Genomic DNA, 15300 nt, shown 5'->3' with positions numbered 1-15300 from the left:
CTGAATATGGCATGACGCTCTCCCCTGACTCAGGTGGTACTCATGATACATATTCAATCTGAAAAGAGCACATTTCTGCTGTGTTTGCTGAGTTTCTCAACGCGTTGCCTGCCGGTTTCGCCCCCCGCAAGCTGTGTTCATTGAGAATGAGTGTTCTCGCAATGAAGGCGCGAGAGCATATTCTTCTCAGGGCCGAGCCTTTCAGCATGTCGCTAGCCAGCCCCGCCCTTGCAAGCCGCGTTCATTGAGGATGAACGCTCTCACTAAGAGAGCGAGCTCAATGCTCATTTATGCTCAGCTGAACATGACACATGCTCTCTGTTTGTATTATGCTGCACCTCTGTGCGTCGCTTGCTGGCTCCGTCTCTACAAGCCGTGTTCATTGAGGAAGAGCAGTCTCACTTCTGACACCGCTCAGCTGAGTATGACATGATGCTCTCCCCAGACTCAGGTGAGACTCATGATATATATTCATTTGAAAGAGCATATTTCTGTGTTGTTTGCTGAGTTTCTCAGCGAGACGCTTGCTGGTTTCGCCCCGCAAGCCGTGTTTATTGAGAGCGAGCACTCTCACTATGAGGGCACTGTTTCTCCAGTGTTTGTTGTGAAATGCGGAGTTTCCAGATCCGTACAACAGATCCGTGCTCCTCAGCCACTTTGAGTGCCTGGGACTCAGGGTCGAATTCACCAAGAGCTCACTGCTCCCCAGCCAATGTATATTGTTTCTGGGAGCTGTTTTCGACTCAGCCCAAATGAGGGCGTCAGTCTCGCCAGACCACGCTCTGGCCATTCAGCAGCTTGTGGCTTCTATCAGGACCAGAGCACATCTCCTCTGAAGCTTTTCCAGAGGATGCTAGGGCTGATGGCTTCCGCCTCCCCAGTTCTACAGCATTGGCCCCCTACGAATGCGGCCTTTGCAGCACTGGCTAGACCTTCGGGTCCCACCTCACATTTGGCGGCACAGCCGCTTTCACGTCAGGGTGAATCAGGCCTGTTTAACAGCTCTGAACCCCTGGAAGGACCCTCAGTGGTTCAGCCGTGAGGTTTTCCTAGGGGCGGTATCCAGGATGATGGTGGTCTTGACAGATGCGTCCAACATGGGTTGGGCGCTCTGTGCGAGGGCAGACCAGCCTTTGGCTTATGGTCAAGCAAAGAAAGCCATCTACACATCAACTGCCTGGAGAGGCTAGCAGTGTGTCGAGCCCTTCACTCCTTTCTGCCGGTCCTGAAGGGACACCACGTCTTGGTCCGATCAGACAGAATGACAGTGGTGTCCTAAATAAATCACCAGGGTGGGCTTTCAGCTTGAACACTCTGTTTTAAGGGGTGTGTCTGCTGTGAGACTTCACTGCTGTGATTGGCTAACATATTTCCATTTGAAGTAGCTAAGTATTACTCTCTCTTTTAGAGCGTTTTTATTATTACAACTCTCAAGACTAACTAATCGTGAAAAGTGTTGCATTACATTTAGATCTATGGCATTATATTTAGATTGTGGCATGAAAGGTTGCAGAGATGAACACTGTGTAGCTGATCACAGACATGTTGTTGAGCACATGAAAGCAGTGATCTCGTCATTGTAACTTTCTGCACACTAATGAATGCTTTCATCTTCACTAACAGTGTAAACGCGTTATAACTAAGATATTCGTTGAATAAAATGGGAGTTCCCTTTCAATACTTCATTCATACTGCGTATGGGGAAAAACTCCTTTTTTCCTTGATACTGAAGCCTTTTTCAATAACGCAGTGTAACTGCATGGCCTTTGGTTCAAACTGGAAAACTTTTTGAACCAATGACGATGCAGCGTGCCAAAGCCCGCCAAATGGGCGGGGTGTCTGGCTATATAAGTAAGCATTTTGCCATAGGATTTCAGATCTTTCTCCTTCAGCGACGACAACGCTTCTCTTCGCTGAACAATGAGACTTAACGCCTTTGCCTTCTCTCGCCTGCTCGCTGTGGATTAAGCTTGCTTCTCGCCATTGAAGAGGCAACGCAGCAGACCATTTGAGACTCACAACCGCCTGCAGCGCCGGCGCCCTCGCAGAGCCACCCGCTTCACCACTTCCGGTTTCTCAGCGCTTCCCCTGCCGCTGTCCGGCGAGCGATTTAAAGAGCCATTTCTGCTTAAAAGAGCAGTTTCTCCACCATTTTCACGGCGATCGCGGCGTTGTTACAAATGTCGTGCCACTATGTGGTTGCGATCTAGTGTCTTAACGCCTACTCCGCTCTGGCGAATCGTCGCTCTCTAGCAGCTGTTCACCGTGCCACTCATGAGCCACCTTCAGCATCTGAGAGCACCCGTTTCAGCTCATCCCCTGCCGTCTTCCGTCAGGTGAGTATACAGAGCTTATTTTTCTAAATGTATTCTCGCTGGCGTTTGTTCCAAAATGCCGTGCCTCCGAACGCGTCATTTGCCGGGTCCACCCCCGCAAACCACGTTCGCCGAGTGCTCTCATTACGAGAGTGCGAGAGCGAGCTTATTCGGACTCTCAGCTGAATTGACATGATGGTCTCCCCTGACTTTCTGTTTACATCGGCTTCGATTGCTCCTGTCTGCCTCTCTGCCTCACTGCTCAGTGTTTTGCCTGGCTGCTGCCTGCCTGCTGTCTGACCTACGCTCGAAGCTTCGTGGAGTTTATCCTAAATCCTTCTCTTTATTCCTATTCACATAATATAACTTTCTTATTTTTCACTAGATTACTTAACCTATTGCATAGTATTACTAAACGGAACGATTTATTACTAGTAATCTACCAGCGTAATCACCTAGTGTCAGCCATAGCCCGCTAGCCTGCTAGCTACCGTCTATTTTCTTTTTTTCCCCTCTAAACTAACCTTCCTTGTCGATCTAATGGCGGATTTATCCGATGTATGTTATTCTGATCTGTCCTCGCCAGATCGGGAAGCTGTGGAGACTTTGCTGCCCGGCATTCACAGATCCACCGTGAGGTACAGCGTCCCGCACATCACCCTTGCCCCAGGCACCGGCAAGCGACCGAGACATCCAGCTAGCGAGTCCCGTGTGCGATGCAGCTTTTCGGACGGCGACGGACAGACTACTCTACAAAAACACGGTCAGTCATGTCCGACGATTATCATGTGTATTAAATGCAACATGTACAGCTTAGCTCTTTCTGTCAGCAGTGAGACTTACACATGTGATAAATGCAGGGATATTGTCAGGCTGACAGAGAGAATCTCAGAATTAGAGACACGCATCCAAACTTTAATTGAGGATAGTGAGAATGAAAGGGCCTTAGATGCTGCATTGGATGCGACTAGCCTAGTAAACACTGCACATTTGGTTCCGGTTGTAGAAGCCACGCAGCAGGCTAACTGGGTGACTGTGAGGCGGCATAGTGGCAAGAACAAACACCACTCTTCCGTTCCGATTAGAACATCAAACAGGTTCTCCCCACTCAGTGACGCACCCACTGAGAATCCTGTTGAAAGTGCCCTAGTTATTGGCGATTCTATTACACGGAACGTGAAAATAGAGACACCAGCCACCATAGTCACATGTTTGCCGGGGGCCAGAGCACCTGACATCAAAGCAAATTTAAAAGTGCTGGCTAATGCTAAACGTAAATATTCTAAAATCATTATCCACGTCGGCACAAATGATGTTCGACTTCGCCAGTCGGAGATCACTAAAATTGAACATTACAGAGGTGTGTGAACTCGCAAATTCAATGTCAGCAGAAGTAATTTGTTCTGGCCCTCTTCCTGTTCGTCGGAGTGATGAGATAGTTAGCAGGTTATCATCACTCAATGGCTGGCTGTCTAAGTGGTGTCCACAGAATAATATAGGTTTCATAGACAATTGGAAAAGCTTTTGGGGCAGACCTGATCTGTTGAAAAGAGATGGTATTCATCCCTCCCGGGATGGTGCTGCTCTTCTATCTAGAAATTTGGCAAATAGTCTTAGAGCTAAACCATGACAAACCAGGGCCCAGATCAGGGCGCAGACAAACTGGCTAAACCGACCGTCTGCTAGCTGCCTCACGTCACAGAACTCAAATAATTCACAGCACATAGAAACTCTTTCACCTAGATATTATCACATAGAGACTGTGTCTGTACCTCGAACTAGTAAATACAAAAAACTTCCGAAACCTTTTAAGGGTAAAAATTTAATTGATGTTCAAAAAATGAAAATCACAGATAAATCAGATAAACAAATGATAAAGCTTGGGTTACTGAATATTAGATCTATTTCTTCAAAAGCACTTATCATAAATGAAATTATCACAGACAATAAACTAGACTTGCTGTGTTTGACAGAAACCTGGCTAAAACCAGACGATTACATTACTTTAAATGAGTCTAGTCCTCAAGGTTATGATTATCGACACAATCCTCGACAGAAAGGCAAAGGGGGAGGTGTTGCTGTAATTTATAGTAATATATTCAGAATCATTCAAAAGAATTTCAAATATAATTCCTTTGAAGTGATGGTGCTTTATGTAACATTATGTAAGTTGACATTTGTGCTGGCTACTGTATACAGGCCACCAGGGCACCATACTGACTTTATCAAAGAATTTGCTGATTTTCTATCAGAGTTAGTACTGGCTGCGGATAAAGTCCTTGTTGTTGGTGATTTTAATATCCATGTAGATAATAATAAAGACGCATTTGGATTGGCATTTGCAGACATTTTAAACTCTATTGGAGTTAGGCAACACGTGTCAGGACCCACTCATTGTCGTAATCATACCCTAGATCTAATACTGTCGCATGGAATTGATATTGATGCTGTTGAAATTCTACAGCAGAGCGATGATATATCAGATCATTATTTAGTCTCGTGTATAATACAGTTAGCCAAGGCTACAAAACCACCAACCAGCCATAAATATGGTAGAACCATCACTTCTACCACTAAAGATTGCTTTATAAATAATCTCCCCGAGCAGTTTCATCGCCTTAGTATACCTGACAACTTAGAAGAACTCGATGCTGCAACAGAAACTATTGGCTCTCTCTTTTCCAGCACATTAGATGCAGTCGCTCCTTTACGTCTAAAGAAGATTAAGGAAACTAATCCAACGCCGTGGTATGATGAGCACAATCAGGCTCTAAAACGAGCTGTGAGAAAAGCAGAACGTAGCTGGAAGAAAACAAAACTAGAAGTTTTTCACCTTTCGTGGAAAGAAAAAATTATTGAGTACAGAACGGCTATAAGAAATGCTAGATCTACTTATTTTTCAAATCTCTTAATAGAAAACAAACATAATCCTAGGTATTTATTTGACACAGTGGCTAAATTAACTAGAAACAGAGATTCAACTGCTGACGTTTCCAAAGAGCACAGCAGTAATGACTTTATGAACTTCTTTACTTGCAAGATTGACAATATTAGAGAGAAAATTAAAAACATGCAACCGTCTACAGTTTCGCTTCAGACAGTGCACTGTAGTGTCCCTGAGGTAAAACTAGAATCATTCGCCGCTATAGGAGAGGAAGAATTATCTAAACTTATCAAATCATCAAAATCAACAACATGTATGTTAGACCCAATGCCGACTAAACTACTGAAAGAAATGCTTCCAGAGGTCGTAGGTCCACTTCTTGATATAATTAATTCATCTTTAACACTAGGATACGTGCCAAAAACTTTTAAGCAGGCTATTATTAAACCTCTTATTAAAAAACCTCAATTAGATCCGAGAGATTTAGTAAATTACAGGCCAATCTCGAATCTACCTTTTCTGTCAAAGATACTAGAAAAGGCAGTTTCAACACAACTGTGCTCCTTTTTAGAAAGAAATGGAATCTGTGAGGATTTCCAGTCAGGATTTAGACCATACCATAGTACTGAGACTGCTCTCGTTAGAGTTACAAACGATCTACTCTTATCATCCGATCGTGGCTGTATTTCTCTATTAGTGTTATTGGATCTCAGTGCTGCTTTTGACACTATCGATCACAACATTCTTTTAAAAAGACTTGAAAACTATATTGGCATTAGTGGAATTGCTTTGGCATGGTTCAAATCTTACTTATCTGACCGTTATCAGTCTGTAGTAGTTAATGAAGAGATGTCGTATCGATCACAAGTTCAGTATGGAGTACCACAAGGCTCAGTACTAGGACCGTTGCTTTTCACTCTGTACATGCTGCCCTTAGGAGAGATAATTAGGAAGCATGGTGTTAGTTTTCACTGCTACGCTGATGATACTCAGCTCTATATTTCCTCGCGCCCTGACGAAACCTACAAATTCACAAAACTAACAGAATGCATAGCTGACATTAAAAACTGGATGACAAGAAATTTCTTATTATTAAATTCAGAAAAAACTGATATCCTAATCTTTGGACCAAAAACTTCCTCACGAAAAAACCTTGAATACTCTCTAACACTTGACGGGTGCTCCATTAAATCTTCATCCTCAGTTAGGAACCTGGGTGTGCTCTTTGATACCAATCTTTCATTTGAAAGTCATGTTTCTAGTATCTGTAAAACCGCCTTCTTCCATCTAAAAAATATATCTAAATTACGACATATGCTCTCAATGACAAATGCGGAACAGTTGGTTCATGCATTCATGACCTCAAGGCTAGATTACTGTAACGCTCTACTGGGTGGTTGTTCTGCTCGGCTTTTAAACAGACTACAGTTGGTCCAAAATGCGGCAGCTAGAGTTCTTACTAGAACCAGAAAGTATGACCATATTAGCCCAGTTCTGTCTACATTACATTGGCTCCCTATTAAACATCGTATAGATTTTAAAATCTTGCTACTTACTTATAAAGCTCTAAATGGTTTAGCTCCCCAATATCTATACCCATTATAGTCCCTCACGTCTATTGCGATCTCAGAATTCAGGCCAGTTGATAATACCCAGAATATCAAAATCAACTGAAGGCGGCAGATCCTTTTCCTATTTAGCACCTAAACTCTGGAACAATCTTCCTAGCATTGTTCGGGAAGCAGACACACTCTGTCAGTTTAAATCTAGACTAAAAACACATCTCTTTGCTCTTGCATACACATAACACATTATCAATACATTAACATTTTTCAAATCCGTTAAAGGATTGTTACGCTGCAATAATTAGGTCGGCCGGAACCGAGAACATTTCCTATAACACTAGATATACCTGTACATCAGAATAAGAATGGCATCTACGCTAATTTCTGTCTCTTTGCTTATCCTGAGGTTTGCCGGGTGCTGGATCCAGGCCGTATCCAGATCAGATGGAGAACCTGTGGAGACCTGACTACAACGTAGCCCAGGAGACAATGGGCCTACAGATCCAGTCCTGGCTGCATCTATAATTCAGATTTTTAATCCCTGTATCCGCTTACATATATTTATATATAATCTATTTTTAATCTCTATAATACAAATGTATAATTCAGATTTTGATCTCCATATCCATTTACATATATTATATATATCTTCCAAGGGGTTTTTTCCCTCCTAGGACTTTTTTCCCAGTGTTAACTGGGTTTTTCTCCTAGGGGTTTTTTTCCACCCCTGGGAGTCAGCCGACATTGGCGGAGTCAGCCGACATTGGCTTAATGTAGCACCATCTTGTATATGTTACATATTACCACGCTTGCTTGTACAGCTTATTTTTAACCACTTCTCTTTTTTTTTCTGTGCTTCTAATATGTAAAGCTGCTTTGAAACAATTACCAATTGTAAAAAGCGCTATATAAATAAATTTGAATTGACTTGACTAGACTTAGGTGAGACTCATGATACATATTCAATCTGATAGCCAGAAAGCCATCTACACATCAACTGCCAGGAGAGGCTAGCAGTGTGCTTCACTCCTTTCTGCTGGTCCTGAAGGGACACCACGTCTTGGTCCGATCAGACAGCATGACAGTGATGTCCTAAATAAAATCACCATGGCGGGCTTTCAACTGGACGCTTTTGTGCACTGGCACACGCTGCAAAAGTCCACAACACTTACAAATAGTGAAACACGCTGCAAAAGTCCACAACACATACAAATAGAGAAATGCTCTGCAAATAGGCCTGCTCATAATGCACATAAGATCAGAATGTTAACAAACAAAAGTATAAATAAAAAAATAAAAAACTCACTTTTCAGGTGCACACCATGAGTACATTAAACAATCCGAGCCAGCGGTCCCAGACAGGTACGTCAATGTGTTCCCTATAAGATTTTCGTTGTGGTCTGTGCCAGTCCCGGCGCCAGGACAAACGATTTGGGGGATATTATTTTGCCTTAAAAAAATATTATTAATAAATTATTAATAATAAATAATATATATTTTTAAAGGTGCCCTAGAACCAGTTTATACAAGATGTAATATAAGTCTAAGGTTACCCCTGAATGTGTATGTGAAGTTTCAGCTCAAAATACCCCATAGATTTTTTTAAATTAAATTTTTAACTGCCTATTTTGAAGCATCATTAAATATGCACCGATTAAGCGTGCGGTCCCTTTAAATCCTTGCGCTCCCTGCCCCCCTTTTAAACAAATGAGATTTATATAAGAAGGAGGAAACAATGGTGTTTGAGACTCACTGTATGTCATTTCCATGTACTGAACTCTTGTTATTCAACTATGCCAAGGTAAATTCAATTTTCCATTCGATGGCACCTTTAAATAATTTACTTGATTTTATGTCTCATATCCCAGTCAATTATTCACTGCAGAAAAAGAAACTAAAAACAAAAGCGATGAGAGCCCTACTTCAACATGCTCTGATAACACTATTTATCCTTAATTTATTTCTTAATATTTCTCTTGTGGCCCATACATATTGAAAAAAATGAGGAGATGTAGGTGTTACAAGTAGTTTTTTAAAAATGAGGAGTTAGCTAATCTTACAGCGCGTTGGTTATGCGTGATGTGCTATAAATTATTGTGGGGCAAATTAAATTATTAATTTAATTCTAAAAGTAGCCTAATCATCATCATCCTCCAGATCATCGCAGAAGGGCTTGAGATCGCTGGGCCTGGTATGTGCTATTTTTGCAGTGCGTTTGTCTATTTGTAAGTGTTGTGGACTTTTGCAGCGCGTTTTGTGTATTTGCATGTGTTGTGGACTTTTGCAGCGTGTTTGTCTATTTGAAAGTGTTGTGGACTTTTGCAGCGCATTTCACTATTTGTAAGTGTTGTGGAATTTTGCTGCATGTTTCTCTATTTGTATGTGTTGAGGACTTTTGCAGCGCATTTGTCTATTTGTAAGTGTTGTGGACTTTTGCAGTGCGTTTGTCTATTTGTAAGTGTTGTGGACTTTTGCAACGCGTTTGTCTATTTGTAAGTGTTGTGGAATTTTGCTGCATGTTTCTCTATTCGTATGTGTTGAGGACTTTTGCAGCGCATTTGTCTATTTGTAAGTGTAGTGGACTTTTGCAGTGCGTTTCAATATTTGTATGTGTTGTGGACTTTTGCAGTGTGTTTCAATATTTGTATGTGTTGTGGACTTTTGCAGCGCATGTGTTGTCAAACTGATGAAGATGTTTTCTTTATTTGCTGGTGTTTTTTCTGTTTGCATCCGTTTTCTTTTTATTTGCAGCGCGTTGAGCTCTCTCGGCCACCGTTTCAATTGCCCCATAAGAGTACGAGCCCACTCCACTAAAGGTATGGCTTCCTTGAAGGCCTGGTCAAGTGGTGTCTCTATCAAAGACATCTGTGAGGCGGCCAGCTGGTCCTTGCCGTCCACTTTTGTCAGGTTCTATAATGTTCCAGCGTTACACACTCAGGTCCTTTCAGTATGATTTGACAGCCTCCAGTAGCCCCGTCAGTCATGCTCATTTACTGAAGGGAGCCAGCTCCCTTCTTAGCATGTGTAACATGAGGGTTCGACGGCTTCGGCCTCCTTACTTATCCTCTGGACCCCTCTGGTGTCCAAGATAGGTTCAGTCATTCCCTTCCATAGCAAGGCGGGATTGTATTCATTCCCCATACACAGTATGAGTGAAGTATCGAAAGGGAACATACTCGGTTACGAACGTAATCTTGGTTCCCTGAGATATGGAACGAGTACTGCATTTACTGCCATGCCACGGGGCTGTACGACTTAGGCCCAATCCCAATTCTACCCCTTACCCCTTCCCCTTTCCCCTTCCCCTTTGTTTCGCGCGTTCACGTGAAGGGGTAGGGGTGTCCCAATTCTCATTTGGTTGGAGGGGAAGGGGTAGGGGGAAGGGCCAGGTAGCCCTTCAAACGAAGATTTTTCGGGACCACACTTCAGACGAAGGGGTATGATAAATTTCCAACATGGCTGACCGAGCGAGCAGAGAGACCCATAAATCTAAGTATTTTCTTACGGTAAACAGTATTTTAGTAATAAATAATCACTTGTTTTATGTTGCCTTTAATCTTGTGTTCATGTATACGGTTATGTTCTCCGAAAAAAGATTTGTTAAAATCGCTATGAAAAAAGTTCGCTACTGTTTTTTACTTTATGATAGTTCCACAACATATTTTTTTATATTTTATTGAAACCCGCGTTGATTTGACAACATAAATTCAAATCCGGTGGCAGCTAACTTGTCTTTTTGCCGCATGCCTGATTAATGTATTGTTTTGTTGTGGTTACGTCCATAAATACGTGTACGTTACATGATATAAACAAAAAGTGCATTCAGTTTGCGTGCTTATTCATCAGTATTGTATGTAGGGACTCCTGAGGAAACACGCAAGCTCATACGTTTTCGTGCAGAAAACGAGCAGCGTTTCTTGAAATCGAAATACACAGCAAAACAACTTTGGGAGTGAGTCATCTGTTAAACGTTTATGTTGCTTGTGCCTGATTACTGTGAGATATGTGCACTAATAGTAAAAATAGCTGTCGCCCAAGCAACAGAGATCACTACAGCTATTGATGGCATCTTAGAAGTGTGTGATAAACATCGGCGCATCTATGACATAGGAGCTAGCGACGACTTATGATGACGTGTAACGGTCTAGTAGTGGTGTCCCATTTCTTAGGGGAATATTTTCAGCCCTACCCCTTGACACTCTGTTTCAAGGGGCAAGGGGAAGGGGTAAGGGGAAGCGGAAGGGGTATAAAATAGAATTGGGATTGGGCCTTAGTGTCGTCGCTTCAGTCGACTGACCTGAAATCCTATGGCGAAATGCTTGCTTATATAGCCAGACTCGCCATAGGCTCGCGCAGCTCCACCACACTGTCATTGGTTCAAAAAGTTTTCCAGTTTGAACCAATGGCCGTGCAGTTACACTGCGTTACTGAAAAAGGCTTCAGTATCAAGGAAAAAAAGGAGTTTTTCCCCATACGCAGTACTCGTTCAATATCTCAGGGAACTAAGGTTACGTTTGTAAGCGAGTACGTTTTTGCGTCAGTCACTGATAAACTTGCGCTGTTTGATTGACAGCTTCAGCGCGCGCTGCTCCAACGATTGCAAAGGGAGCTTTCTTTGATCGCTTTCTTTATATAATTTAATCACCGTTAAATAATAGATTTTTTTCATCTTACTAAGAGAAACAATGCAAGTTGACGTTTAGTCATGGGTTTGATTTACTGACATACAGACAAAGAACATCTGACTGTACATGAAACATTACATATCAGATCAGGCATTAGAATTAACACAGTTATTTACATGTTGCATTACTGTCGAGTCCAGGCACTGCACAATATTTTGTAATCCTCAGCGGCATGTTTATTGCTTGGTAGCTCGATCTGGTTTAGCACCACGTAGGCCTATGTTACTTAAGCCCTATTTGGACGGGATTAGTTTTAAATGTGGAGGTGGGGGTAAAGTAATTATTACCAGAGCTTCTTAGTGATTTTAGTCCCGTCCGAATGTGCCATCTCGGTAATCATTACGGACATTGTCAGTAAAGATTACGGGACTTTTACCTTCTGTAAAAAGGTCCGGAAAAATTACCTCAGGTAATACTAATCCTGTTCGAATAGACCCGCTGTAAATATGTACGGTAAAATTCCATCATTTCCTGTTTAAAAGTAGTTTTCTGCGCATTTTTCAAGCATGGAAGCACTTGAAGAAACATTCATTTGTGTTGTAGGTGGTGGGACAAGTCTGTGGCAATCCTCAAGTATTTTCTACATACCATTCAGAGCAAAAAGAAGATCGAAGCAATTGTCAGAGGCACAAAACTAATTTTATCTTTAGCTAAGTGCCTATTACCATCATAATCCAATCAGAATTTAATTAATAAATCAGACCTAACTGTTATTTATAGTTTATATATTTAGATTATATGTGTTTTCGCACATCGTATCAGGAAGCAACGTATACCCACATGACGACAGGGAGGTGACAGCGGTGCATAAATCGCGTTACCCCTCCCACTTCTGCTAGTTTTACGGAGATGTCTTGTCCCGTGCGAATTGGCCAATTAATATTACAGACATCCTGAGGTAAAATTACTTTACTCCACCTCCCCACGTAAAACTAATCCCGTCCGAATAGGGCTTTAGGCTATCTATTCTATTGCATGTCATGCGCAAATCGGTGGGCAGGGCTAAACAGGCAGTGATGAAATAGGCGCTGATCTTCTTCTGCGAGGCGGTGCTTGCTGCCCTTTGATGTCACAGATCCCCACTTTGAAAATCCTGTCATTTGCTGGGTCTGGTGTCAATAAAAGCTTGGCTAACAAGGAAGTTTTCAGCTCTAAAACTTACAGCATATTCTTATAGTATGATGACCTTTTATATGTCAAAAGCTCAAGGAAAATGTGATTTCTCAGTTCATCACCCCTTTAAAGTGTCTAACACATCAACGAATGATGTACACTCACATGAGATGATGACTCTAGTCATTTCAGTGCTCGAAAATCTGTTTTATTGTGTTACAGCATCTACCAGAAGGGGAACCATTCTAACCAGCCAACTGGTGCAACTCTATCAATGTATGGTAAATGATTTGGACTGAATTTAATATTCTATAGAATTCACTGCAACATGATGGTCAAAAGTTAACACATCTTCTAAACAACAAAAAATTATTAATTGGAAAGAAGTTCATGATAAACTACAGGTCCTTCTCAAAAAATTAGCATATTGTGATAAAAGTTCATTATTTTCCATAATGTAATGATAAAAATTAAACTTTCATATATTTTAGATTCATTGCACACCAACTGAAATATTTCGGGTCTTTTATTGTTTTAATACTGATGATTTTGGCATACAGCTCATGAAAACCCAAAATTCCTATCTCAAAAAATTAGCATATCATGAAAAGGTTCTCTAAACGAGCTATTAACCTAATCATCTGAATCAACTAATTAACTCTAAACACCTGCAAAAGATTCCTGAGGCTTTTAAAAACTTCCAGCCTGGTTCATTACTCAAAACCGCAATCATGGGTAAGACTGCCGACCTGACTGCTGTCCAGAAGGCCATCATTGACACCCTCAAGCGAGAGGGTAAGACACAGAAAGAAATTTCTGAACGAATAGGCTGTTCCCAGAGTGCTGTATCAAGGCACCTCAGTGGGAAGTCTGTGGGAAGGAAAAAGTGTGGCAAAAAACGCTGCACAACGAGAAGAGGTGACCGGACCCTGAGGAAGATTGTGGAGAAGGACCGATTCCAGACCTTGGGGGACCTGCGGAAGCAGTGGACTGAGTCTGGAGTAGAAACATCCAGAGCCACCGTGCACAGGCGTGTGCAGGAAATGGGCCACAGGTGCCGCATTCCCCAGGTCAAGCCACTTTTGAACCAGAAACAGCGGCAGAAGCGCCTGACTTGGGCTACAGAGAAGCAGCACTGGACTGTTGCTCAGTTTTGCATGTCATTCGGAAATCAAGGTGCCAGAGTCTGGAGGAAGACTGGGGAGAAGGAAATGCCAAAATGCCTGAAGTCCAGTGTCAAGTACCCACAGTCAGTGATGGTCTGGGGTGCCATGTCAGCTGCTGGTGTTGGTCCAGGGTTTATGCAGGTTTCAGTAAGTCAAATTTAAGACCTTTTTAAGACATTTTAAGACCATAAAGATTGAAATTTAAGACCTACACGACGCATTACCAAAAAATATTCAAATCAAAGAAATTCTGAAAAAATCATTTTATTTCAATGAATTCAGTCATTGAAAAAGCATTAATTTAATTTACAGATAAAGCAATCACATTAGTAACCTTCCACACACATCAATGTGCCAAATGCCCAAAACCTTAGGCCCAAAATGAAACAGGCTAAAACAAACTTGCCCTCAAATAGAATAGATTTCATCTCATATTTATTTACATTACAAAACAGCATATTAATAGCCTAATAAAGATTGAACAGGCTACTCCAACCCATGTAACAACCAATGTAGCACACACACACACACACACTCACACCAGATAATCCATTTTAGATAGATAGATACCTCGGGATAATTAGAGTATCTATCTAACATGGATTATCTGATATATGTATGTGTGTGTGTGTGTGTGTGTGTCCCGCACTGTCCCATGAACTGTGAGCCCAGGTACCTCGACTTAACAATTCCATTGTTCCAGAACAATGGCCTGGTGGTCTGATTTTGGCTTTCATTGAACGTTACGACATACGGCCCGGTAAGAGTACGAATCAATTCCCTCTTTATAAACTCCCCCAATCCAAATCTCGCCATAAGCGATCTTGTTGGGCCCGCAAGAGAACGGCTTCGCGATTACTGAATCAGGGAACATCACTTGGAAGAGATCGCTAATCTCACTGTTGCTATTAAATGAGTAACGTTAGTGTTTGTTTAGTCACCGTGTGTAGTATACAAATCACCTCGGCTTTCGATGTGTCAGTCGCTCCAAAAGTACCCCGAAGGTTGTTCGACGGAGCTGTGATGATATTGCGCTGGAGACCGGAGGAACCAGGCATTGAGGAGGACGACGGCAGTGGTGAGGCTAATTGGCCGAGTCCGCTGAAGGGATTTTGCGGCTAGCTTGTGTTTCTCCGCTCTGGCGTGTGACTCCAGCGCCTTTACACCGCTTCACACCCAGACTCTCTAATTGATTTTTTTTTTTTTTTTTTTTTTGCAAAGTTTGCAGTGAGCCTCGTACCTGGAGCTGGGTATCGCTTGTAACCAACAGCAGAAATCGCTGTGATCTAGCCATGTCTCGTTGAAAGTACACTTTCCCATTTTCCACACGTAGCCGAACGTTAACAAACTCTGAGGAGACGCAGACGTATTTCGCGGGCAGGTATTGCATTTATCACGGGATTTGTAGTTTTATCACCGCGTATATACCAACACCAATATACCCCAGAAAGAACTACGACTCGCTACTTTTTTGCTACTTTGTAATAACTTTCAGCAGGTAGCGTTTCTGGAAATGGGTAAAAAATTTAAGACCTGACTAAATGAAATTTAAGACCTCGGATGAAAATCTGG

The 15300-nt window shown here is 42.1% G+C and overlaps 1 protein-coding gene across 2 annotated transcripts in view; it reads right to left on the bottom strand.

Annotated features, from left to right (window-relative positions):
- LOC125278140 (pleckstrin homology domain-containing family G member 3) overlaps positions 1 to 15300 on the bottom strand; it is an 81257-nt gene that overhangs the window by 48326 nt on the left and 17631 nt on the right. The gene's annotated exons all lie outside the window — the stretch shown is intronic.

Source organism: Megalobrama amblycephala, linkage group LG11, assembly GCF_018812025.1.
Source record: "Megalobrama amblycephala isolate DHTTF-2021 linkage group LG11, ASM1881202v1, whole genome shotgun sequence".
Taxonomy (NCBI): Eukaryota; Metazoa; Chordata; class Actinopteri; order Cypriniformes; family Xenocyprididae; genus Megalobrama; species Megalobrama amblycephala.
This window is presented reverse-complemented; position numbering and strand designations above follow the sequence as displayed.